Raw genomic sequence first — 11,255 nt, forward strand, 5'->3', positions numbered from 1 at the left:
TCATATAGGGTCCGATTACACAGGAAATGGAAGATGAAAGACCAAAAGAACTTTGGGCAGCTAGCACAGTAGAGAGGCAGGATTTGGTGTATCTGGCTTTGTCTGTTGAGGCCTATTCAGTCTGTTGGTGTGCACAAAAAGCTATATATCCCACCACGTGGTGTTTTCCACCTGTACCAAGCACCCCTATCAACAGCTCTGTGGAGAAATGGCACGTGCTGGAGCAGAGGGCAGGACATTATTGCCAGAGTTACAAGAAACACAGAGACATTGCAGAAGTGCTGATGTTCCTCTCAAAGTTGCTGCTTGCACTCATTGCAGAGTGGTGCTACTGGAAGCAATAACACAGCACTGACACAGCACTTCATGCAAACGTTGGGTAATTAATCTGCAAAGCAGCAGGAGATGCTCTTTGTGACTGGTTCTCTAAGTACGCCTAACGGACTAGAGTGAAGAGTGCTATTAAAAACCATGCTTACTTCCAAATTGTCCCTTGGCAACTAAAGAAAAACCTCCAGAAGTTGCCATGTCCTCATTGTTTTATTAGCCCATTTAATACTCAAATGAAGAGAAAGTTTTCCAGAGCTGGTCCTCAGCCTGCCCAGCTCACAGAAGCTTGGCAGACTTCAAAGAGCTGCAACAATTTATTGTGGTTCTTACTCCAGACATTTTGTAAGAATGAATACATATTCTAGCTGGAAAACATTTGTCTTATAAAGATTATAGGATATCCCAGTTAGCAGAACACTGCAGATTATCTGTTTTTATAGGCTTACCCTCTTCCCTGCCTTGACCCTTTGTAGTTAAAAGTTTGGAAACAGACTTGCTTTCGCTACTAAGTTCATTTTCCAGTTATTGAGCACTTACAGCTTTTTTCCCTTCCCCAGTGAAGCTGCACAAGAGCAGCTGTGGGAGGAAGGAAGGATAGTTTTGTGGTTACAGCTTATATTTGGGGGATGCCAGGGCTCTGCTGCTGGTCCTGCCTCTGGTTTCCATGCGACATGGAGTAAATGTCTAACCTGTTTTCCAAAGTGCTCCATAGCATTTAGTGTATCATGCCACTCTATCCTGCAACTGCATCCTCTGACTTGTTAAAAATAAATAAATAAATAAATAAATAAGTAAATATAATTAAAAAAATGTGATTACCTCCCAAATGACCACAACAATGTTTTGCCCCAAAACATGCAGGGAGGGTAATTATTTGCCCTCATAAGGAAATGCCACTCTTACTCTGGTAAGGGTGCATCCTTGAAAGCTTGAGCTTTAATTCCCAGGTGTGCAGTCCAGAGTGCTTTAGGTTGTGATTCTCAGCATCCATGGATGTGGGTGACTATTATTGTGCATTTAGAGCTACTTGAAGAAGGAGAGTAGCTGTGGCAGCCCTTGGTTTAGGCATTCAAGCTCTTATTACATGTGGGCAGATATGGAGGGCTGGCTCCTTGGGCAGAGCACTCTCAGAAACCTTCCAGATGAAGCCTCATCTCCCTGCGGTGAGGACAAATCTCTTCAGGGAAATCAATCACTTCAGGGAGCTTCATCCCTGAACTTCCCTGGGGGTAAGCACTGAGTTGCAGCACAGCACAGTCTCATAGGAAAGAGAAAGAAGAGGGTCTCTGCTCCAGTAACATTGAAGCATGAATTCACATCCTTGAGTCAAGGTGTGCCGTTATTTACAGGTAGAAGTGTTTCAGACAAGAGGGGTTGAAGTTGTGCTATCCTAGGAGGCTTTATAGATGGCTGCTCTGTTTCTCTTCTGGATGGTGGGAGGCTGCAGCTCATAATCACCCTGCTAAACTGGTAATAAGGAAATGTGTCAATAGGGAGATTTTTGCCACCTGCCTTCATGGCAGCTCCTTGAGCCACTAGAGTTCAATTGAAGGTTTCTCTTAGGGTTTTGCTTCTTAATATGATCCTCTGAATTTTACTTGCTTTTCAAGCTCTACCCTGAACATATATTTTCCTTCTGCTTGTGTCCCTGACACCTTTGTGGATTTAGAAAAGTCCACAAAACCTTCATATTAACCTTTCTTGGGGAGAATATTTAGAAATCTCAATAATACTAAATTAGTCCTTTTCAGTCCCTTTGTGTTGTTGTCATTTTCTGAATTTCCTTGTAATTTGTCAACACTTCCATTTTCCATTACAGCTCTAATGATATCTAGCACATATAACAGTCACAGAATAATTCAGCCAGCAGAATAATTCAGGAGTTATTACTCCCTCCCTTTTTCACCAAACCCCAAATTAAGAAGAAAGCTACTGAAAGCATCTCCCATTAAAAGAGCAGAGTAACAATGCACGAAGTGCTACACAGACCATTGTAAATGATCCAGGCATTGCAAGGACAGCTATTGATGTGGTTGAGATAACGTTGAGCTTCAGACAAAAATGAGCTCTAAAGGAGATAGAGAGAAATGGAGATCATTAATGGTCAGTGAAAGAAGTGGAAAAGAGAAGGACTTGGGTTTATGGTGAAGATGGCATGTGGATTGGCATTTGGGCAATTGTAGTGAAGCACAAGCAAACCACATATTTTTGGTGGGAATGAGTGTAAATGTAACTCAAAAGCAGGCCCCAGGAGCTGGTGAGGGAATTGGGAGGGGCTGAGCTCATCAAAGTGAGGAGATGCAGAGACAGGTGAGGTACAAGCAGGATGCATGTTTGATTGGCTTCTACTTTCAATTTTCCTTTTTCTTACATGTGTCCAGAACCATGAAAATGTCTGTCAAACGTGGCTCCCCTGCTCCCTGCAGGGACAGAGCTGCATTCCTGTGAGCAGAGTTTGTTTTGATAAGCTTCCTGATGTCCTTAAATGGGTTGATAATTTCATTTTAAACTTTTCATTTGCTGTTGCTTACTGTTTCTTTAAGAAGAAAGCTATCTCTGTGGTTGCCATGGAAAGCCCTGCATATCTCATGAGACTGAATCACAGAGTATACATTGCAGCCACAGAAAATATCTGGAAATATGTTTGCCCGAGAGCTGCGGTCCTCGGGAGCTTGGCAGCCTTGTAAATGGAGATGCCCCAGCTGGGAAAGGGGATTTCTTTTCCCCAGGCAGCTAATGTGGGCACTGGGTTGGGATGGTGCCTGGAAATCATTTGCCTTCATCAGGGGGCAGGGGAGCACTGGGGAGCAGCTCAGGGATGTTGGGATGGCGTGGTGCCATTGCCTGGCTCGAAGGCAGAGGCTCTCTGTTAAGAATGGAAAATCAAAGCAACCTGAAAATGAAGCAGATCCCAATGTGGCTGTAGCTCATTTTGGGTTTGGGGTGCGGGAAGTGGGACCCATGCAGGGTCCTACCCTGTCCAGTGAGCCTGCGTGTCACCAAATGGAAAGACTTCATCCTCCTGTCCATGGAGATAAGCCTGAAACTACCTCCCTCAAAGCATTTTCCTCCAGATGAGTTGTATTAGATCTTGTGGTTCCTCAGTGCTTCAGGATGGGGCTCAGCACGGGTGGCCCCATCCTGGTGCAGCGCCACAGGGACTGATGGGCCCAGGGCAAGCGGCTGCCTTCACATCCCGCTCACCTCCGCCGGGTAACAACTCTGAAGAGCTGGCAACAAAAGCACACACAAACAACACATACAAGCCCGGCTGCTCTGACCGCCAGCTGAAGAGCGGATTCCCACACCTTCCTCTAATCTAAAAACCACAGTTTCCCCTCACTCCAGCTGCCAAAACCTACAAGTTCCCCCACAACTTCCTTAACACAATGCCGTGTTTCATGCAGAAGTGAAACTTGGAAGTGAAAATCAATTGGGATGAATATTGAATTAAAGATAGTGCATTGATTGAAACATCCCTTTTCATGTATTTATTTTTTTTTAAAAGCCCATTAAAACTACCTCAGTCAATGACGATATTAAGGGGTCTGGAACAGAGCTGAGGCCAAGATATGCTTTAAGGCTCCCAAACTGTCCTCCATCTGTGCCTTTTTTTTTTTTTTTTTTAAAGTGAACATTGCTGGTTTATTTTTCCAACTCGGGAGTTAAAGAAAAAGTTCAGGAGGGAAAAAAAATCAGAAGACCAAAATTCACCTCTAACCAATCTCTTTCTGAGGATGGATCCATTAATGTTTTAGTGTATCTGCTCTGGATGGCAAGCAAAATTTCACTTTAATGAACAGATTTATGCAAAACTCAGGACACGCAATGCCCTCCCTGGATCGTGAAGCTCTTGCAGGAGTCTATACAGACAGAGCAGTTGTACAGTCTTCTCCTGCCCCTGCAGCACAGCTGCCTCCAACCACGCTGTGTCTCGGGTTTCCAAACATTTCCACTGTAAGACTCTGCTTTTAAAATACAGCTGCTTTCACTGAGGGTCCACCTAAAATGACATTTTCTAAACATGTCAACTGAGGTACTTCTGCTGTTCCCAGAAATTATGCTGGGATATACAGCATGACCTGGGTGCCCTTCACACAGATCCTCTGCCCTTGGAAGCTGTTTGAGATGCCTTGTGCCCACAGAAGCATGAACTGGGGCCAAATGAGAGGTCTGAAAGGGACTGGTTTGCTCAGAAAAAAAGACATCTTCCTATTTCTGCAGCACTTAATGCCGTGCACACAATGAAAAACTCCACCTGCAAAAGAGCCTACACAAAGAGCCTACACTCCTACACAAACCACCTCTGTAGGGTTGATAGGAAGTTGAGGAAATTACTTGTAAAAGATGTCAAAGTTCCCATTACTCTTCTTACTCCTTATCTTAAACCATCTGCTGAACTATGAGAGGCCTTTCACACACACATGAAGGTCTCCTCAGCGTCTCCTCAGCCCATGTCAGCTCCTGCCCCAGCTCTCTTTCTCCTTCAGGAGAGCAGGAGGCTGTAGAAAATGCTTTGGTGGAAAGCAAACTTCTCACTCTTGGGCTGAGCTGACCAGGCTTTTCTGCTGGTGCTTCTGTGGTGTTTCTAGATCTACATCTAGCCAACATGTACTGGTTTTGGTCCTGAATTCCCTGAAGGCCCTCAACCCCTGCAAGCTGCCTTGACTCATTACATCTCTTTGGGAGTGGCTGGCCCAGCTTCTGGACATGAAAGGACTGTTTTAATTTATAGTTCAAATTACCCAATTTCTCATCCGGACTGAACATTTCACCATTTCCAGAGCCCAGATTTCTTCTTCACGACTTTCTCCCACCTTCGGCTGTGGCTATTTCCAGCCAGCCCACAGCAGGTACAGCCTCCTTCCCCTGGACTTCCATTCTGTTTTTCTAGGCCTACATCAGTCTCTGTCAGGCTTGCTCCCAAAAGGGCTTTCCTATTAAACCAGCCAGAAAGCAGAGTTTTTGCGGACCTGGAGGAAGGACAACAAAACTCCTCTTAATATATTTGGTCTGCTGTAATCAGGCCCTGCTGTTACATGGCACCTAACCAAGGTGGCTCAGGCCCAAAGTCACCAGCTGGAAGGTGGGCAAGTGAGCAGAAGGGGCTGGACACTGCTCCCCCTCCAAGGATCGTTTACCACCCTCAGTTTTTGGAAAAAGAGGAAAAAAAATATATGTTCTGAAGTTGGGTCATGACAGTTTAGTTTCATTTTCTAAAGAGTTTCACTAAAGAAATGCTTCACTCTGAACCTGATAATATGACAGCATTATGAATGAAGCCTGAAAATCATCTCCAGAAGTGCTTTAGATTTAAAAGCAAACAGAAACCATGTAAAATTTTGCAAACATTATCATCATGTGATTTTCAAACTTTGAGTTGAAAATCTTTTGTGCTTGAGGCCTTGGCTGAATCACCATAAAACCATATGTGGTAGCCAGCGGTAGTGCTACCTACAGTGTGACACACAGGTTTGCCCTTTTGGGTACGGCATCAGGCTGCAAGCCTTTGCAAATTGAGAATTCTCCTTCTTTTGCATTTCAATAAATTCCCTTCTTGTTTCCACCTGCTGAGTTTGAGTTTGCTTGTGGCCATCACATTTATATCAGAAATCCCTCTTGTAGGAGCCTCTGGCTGGCAGGTAATTCTGATGACATTTAAAGCCACTTGGATGACTTGTGATCATAGTTCAGCTGCTCTCTCCATTTAGCAGCACTGATAACACCTTGGAAGTCCCAGCAGAAATTAGCAGTGTGGGGCTGTCTCACTCCCAGGTCTGACAGAGCCTTACCAGAAGCATGCTGCATGGTGGAGTTCAGCAAAAAAGCTCCATATGTTGTATGCAAAAGAAAACATTACTTTTGGCATGATTTTTTGTGCCAGAAGCCAATTGCCATTTGAATACAGATGCAGAAGTTGCCAGAACAAATCTAATTGCAATACTTAGGAGGTGTTTTATATTTTTCTTCCTAACTGGGTCCAGGTGTGTTGAATTGTTTGAGGGAAATTCATGGTGTTGGGAAACAGAAAAAGGCTAACTGTTTAACTAATAATGGGAGCAACACATTCTGCTGATCATGAATCCCTGAGCTGATGTTTTGCTTTGTTGTTTCTAGTTTGAGTAGCATAAAACTAAATAAACAGCATTACACAAAACAGCTACTTCTGAGGTGCTTGCTATTGTGGTTCATGGAAACGTTACATATATGATCTAAGTCATTAGTAAAGCAGCACTAGTCGGTAAAAAAAAAAAAAAAAAGATCAGGATTAAAAAGAAAAAAAAATTCATGTACTTAAAATAAGGCTTTTGATGAACTCAAATAATTTTAGGATTTTTGATCTATGAAATATTTTAATTATTTTAACTTTTCATTGACAGTTTCATTTCATTGACTTTTCATTTTGGCCTATGTAGCCCTATACAGCTATTTTTCTGAGTACCTGAAAATATTTGAGTGAAAGGGAAGTTTTCTCTTATAATTTATAAGTTACTACAAATAGGATACCTGAGAAATGAAATATCCTGAAAGTAAGATATAACCCTCCAGTGTTACTGTCCTATAGTAGTTTCTTCATTGGCAACATGGAGGTAACCACAGACTTTTTCCTTTGCCAAATACTTTGCAATTTGCCAGCACACACAGAGCTCTACTTAAGAACTGGAAAGCGTTGCTGTTACCAGCCATGTTTGAAGAATAAAGGAAAAGTAAATGCTGCGGCATGGGGCAAGAGCAGTAACTAAGAGAAATGTGGAAGGTAGCTGTTTTCTTTATTTGCATGTAGATACACAGGTTTGTCTTGCAGGGACTGTGCACACACAAGCACATTTCACAAAACCTACTCAAATCACATGAAGAACTCACTGAGTCCAATTGCACATATCAGTTTCATTCGCTACCAAAAACACACATTCATCTCCCTGGAATGGACTGTTCAAAGAGCAAGAAGCTATTAAAGAACAGTTCCTAACTCTATTAAATAGGTATTGTGACTTTTAAACTGATGGTTATCTTTTTTTACCTGTGGAATTTTCTGCTGGCAGGTGGCTGTCAAATGCAATTATCTGCATTATCTAAGAAGAAACCCTGCATCCTGACAGGCAAAAGGAGAAGAAATGAACAACCTCTGACATTAAGACACCAGATACAGAGGAATATATTTTAAAGATAGCAAAGAACTCCTGTTTTCTCACACATAACTGGTGGTTTTGGTTATATATAGTTGGCAGACAGGTTGGTTGCAAATAAAATCCTTGGACCTCAGCGGAGAAGTGGATAATTGCCTGTTGAGTCTCAGGTTATCTTGTTTCCCAAAATGGGTTATGCTACCACAGGGGAGCAAAAGGGAGGAAAATTGCAAGCAAAAATGGTTAAAAAGCTTGTTTGAGAAAAGAGAGATCTTCTTCACCTTCTCTGTCCATGAAGCTGCTGGCTGTGTTTCTCCAATCACCCAGTGGCTTGGGCACATTAACAAGGATGCTGCAGAAGTGGCTTTCATTCAGCACAGTGCCAGTGAGGTGGCCTGGTGGTAGCAGACATGACCCCAGCTTTCATATGTGAACTGTCTGGGGGAAATCTGCACAGCAGCCTTGCACATCACTGCAATATAGACCCTAGTCAAACTAAGCTAATATTTTGGTGATGATGATTGGTTGCTGTTTTGGCATTGATTTACTTTATCTTTCTAAAGCATTCCTTGGAAGAAAAAAACAAAACAAAACAACAACAACAAAATGAAACAAAACCAAACAACACTTTCAAACCACAGATAGAGGTACAAAAGCACAGAGACCACAATCCCATTGCTCAGCAACACCAATTTTGATTGAGATCAAGCATAGAGAGACAAGCATGAGAAAGACTTTTCCATTGAATTAGGTGAGCACCCACCATGAAGTTCAGTCTGGCTTTGTGTTTTCATGCTGGGTTAAAGCTTGGCTTGGGGATGACAGAGGTCTATCATCAAGTTAAGCAGTGGAAGCAATGATTACTTGTTCCAGCCTAAAGTTTGTCAAGGTGAAATTAACCTGCCCACATTTTTTTGAAGAAATTTGAGATGGCAGAGTGAATTTTTATAAGATGTTTTGTATTATGAAGCTACAGTAGCCTTTATTTGGTACTAGGTGTTCTAAAGCCAGATTTATTTATTGTCAAACCCATACAATTTGCAGCTTTTTCCTTGTAATTCACAAGGAAAATAAAAAATTCAAAAGTTCTGGTTTTCTCTGAAAGCTCAATAAAACCTCTGGTCCAAGTAAAGACCAATCCATTGCAGCTTGTTACCTCTTATAGTAGTGTCTCTACATGGTTTGGAAAATGTCTTTGCAAACTCATTAGTTCAGGAGTAGTGTTGTTTAGTAGAAGCTGTGCTAGCAACATCAAAGCCTGTGACAATCCCTCCTGTGGAGAGATGGAAGGTTTTCAATTGCAAGGCTGTCTCTGCTATGTTTCTCTATCATTAAGTCACTTAAAAAGACAAGCAAAATATTGCTTCTAATTTTTCTTAAATACAGTTGGTGCATTTATCACAACATTTTGCCTTTTCCTCTTGTTTGGTTTCGTTCCATGTCTGTCTTGGTTGCGTGGGTTTCTGCATTTCTACGGGCTGTCCTTTGACTAGTGCTGTCACAAAAACTCCAGCTCATTCCTCCTTCAAGAATAACTTCAGATATTTATACCATAAAACAAAGCTTATGTTGTGGGTGCCAGTCACTGGTTCAATTTCTACCCAATACTCATGGTGTTGAATCAAAGAATGAACAGATTCATGTTTTTTATTAGACATTTTGTACTATTCTATAAACCAGATAAAAAGCTTTATTTTATATTTTTTTAACTTTCTTCCTCAACTCAGAATTTCCTTTCCCTTTTCACAAGAAATCTCTTTAGGGGAAGGTGAGTAGAAACCCAGCTGTCTCCCTTGTTTTCCTGGAACGTCTAAAATACCACGGTATTTCAACAGATGATACCATGGTAACATTTAGCATAATGTTGGGGTCCAGACAAAGAGACCCTGCTGTTCTCAGTCTGAATCAGGCTTTGGGGTTCCTTGCTTCCAAGCAAAGGTGAAGGAACATCACCAAGGATGACCACTGAGTTACAAAGGCCGGGAGTGGACCCCTACCAGTGTGCAAGCTCAGAAAACTGCCCAGACCAAGTTATTTCCTTAGAAGGATGTGCAAGGAACGTGGACATCTGCACTGTACCTCCAGAAACCTACTGTGATGTCTCCTCACTGGTTGCAGAGACAACAGCCTGGTCTCTATACGTTATAAAGGAAGGATAGCACAGAAAATCAAAGTTGCAGTACCCATGGGAACACAGTGAGATCTTATTGAACGTGTCAGAAAAACACTATGATGGAGGGGTGCACACACTTTTGAGACTGGCAGATGTTCCTCAGGACACATCTTCATGTTGTTTTGTTCCTTATCTGACAAATCCTTGAGGCTACTGAGTTTCCTTTGCCACTCACTCGGGGTAGCATGGACTGAGTCAGAGTGTTTTGCATTTTTTCTCTGCCCTGCTGCTTGCCAAAATATTTGAGAATATTTTGAGAAGAGTTAATGTTCTCAGCACTGCTCAGGCGTAGCGTCCAGGATGTGAAGACAAGCAGGCTGGATAGGAACTGACTTTTTAAAAACAGCCTACTATAATTTCATGGATATGTAATTTGAATGCCCAGATACAGAGAAAATCTCAGCCTGGGTGCCAATAGCTTTCTAGAGAATTATTTTCATCTCAGGAGAAAACGCTGCTGAATGGAAGTGAGGTCTTGCTCTGAGTGTATCTGACTGGTTCACCCCAGCGATTCCCCACATGCTGAGTAAAAGCTGTAGCTCTCCCTGCAGAGAGATATCATTCTTTCCATTGACTCTCAGCATTCTGGTGCATAATTTAGTTGCTTGGAAACATCCTGTTGAGGGCAGGCACCTTCTGGACAAAAGGATCAGTGCCTTCTGTAGGGCACTGAAAGCAGGGAGAGGAAAACCCTTGTTACTTACTTAGTTTCTCTCTTTTACCACTTTGCCACTGGGCAATAGGTAGAACATTTGAAAAGGAAGTGTGAGGCCTGGGGTGATGAAATAACTGCAGATGAGACAACAAAAAGTGCTGGGCTCTGGAGTGACCATCTGTAATCCTCCCCCACACTGCCTTCCACTTACCTCAGTGGCTGCAGGAAACGGGATGCAAAACATCAAGGGAAGTTGCGAAGCTTAAAGAGCTAAAATCTGGAACATCTTGGATATTTCAACAATGTTAGATGAGACTAAAACTAAAATGTTGACAGAAGAGAAATATTCATTTGTCATCCTCCCTAGAAATATTTCTGAAGAGCAGATTTCCCTTTCACAGAAGAACAGGAAGCCAAATGTCATCCCCCTGGGGAAAACGAAGTGAAATATCCTTCAGATAAGCCTGGAGAACTCCAGAGCCAAATGTATTGTGGAAGTCTGGGTTCAAGGGTCTATCCTATTTGCCTGTTTTTTGTTCTGCAATCAGTCTGGTGCCATTTGGATGGGCTGTGGGGTTAAATGCTGGCCCTGCAGATTTTGGTGGCAAAGCATGCCCCAAAACACATGCCCCATGACAAGGAGTGTTGGAGGATGGGGGAAGAAAAAATTAAACTGCTCTTGCCATCACAGACACAATCACACATCTCATAGGTGAGCCCTGGTGGGTCTGACTTTGAATGACTTTTTGAAAGCAAGTCGTTGTTATCTCAGGATCAGAAATGATGCAACCTGAATTCCTCTTCTGCTTTGAGGCTTATTGATGTTTACTTCATGATGCTGCTTCAAACATTGATGAGATCTTCCTCCTGTATTCAGCAAGGGCTGAGCTTGCTCTGCAGCCTTCTCCTGAGCTGAGTGTCTCACCCCTAATGTGGAAAACACTTCAGGATGTTATGTCCTCATCCAGAT

The sequence above is a fragment of the Netta rufina genome (genome assembly GCF_964035555.1).
Source record: "Netta rufina genome assembly, chromosome: 2".
Taxonomy (NCBI): domain Eukaryota; kingdom Metazoa; phylum Chordata; class Aves; order Anseriformes; family Anatidae; genus Netta; species Netta rufina.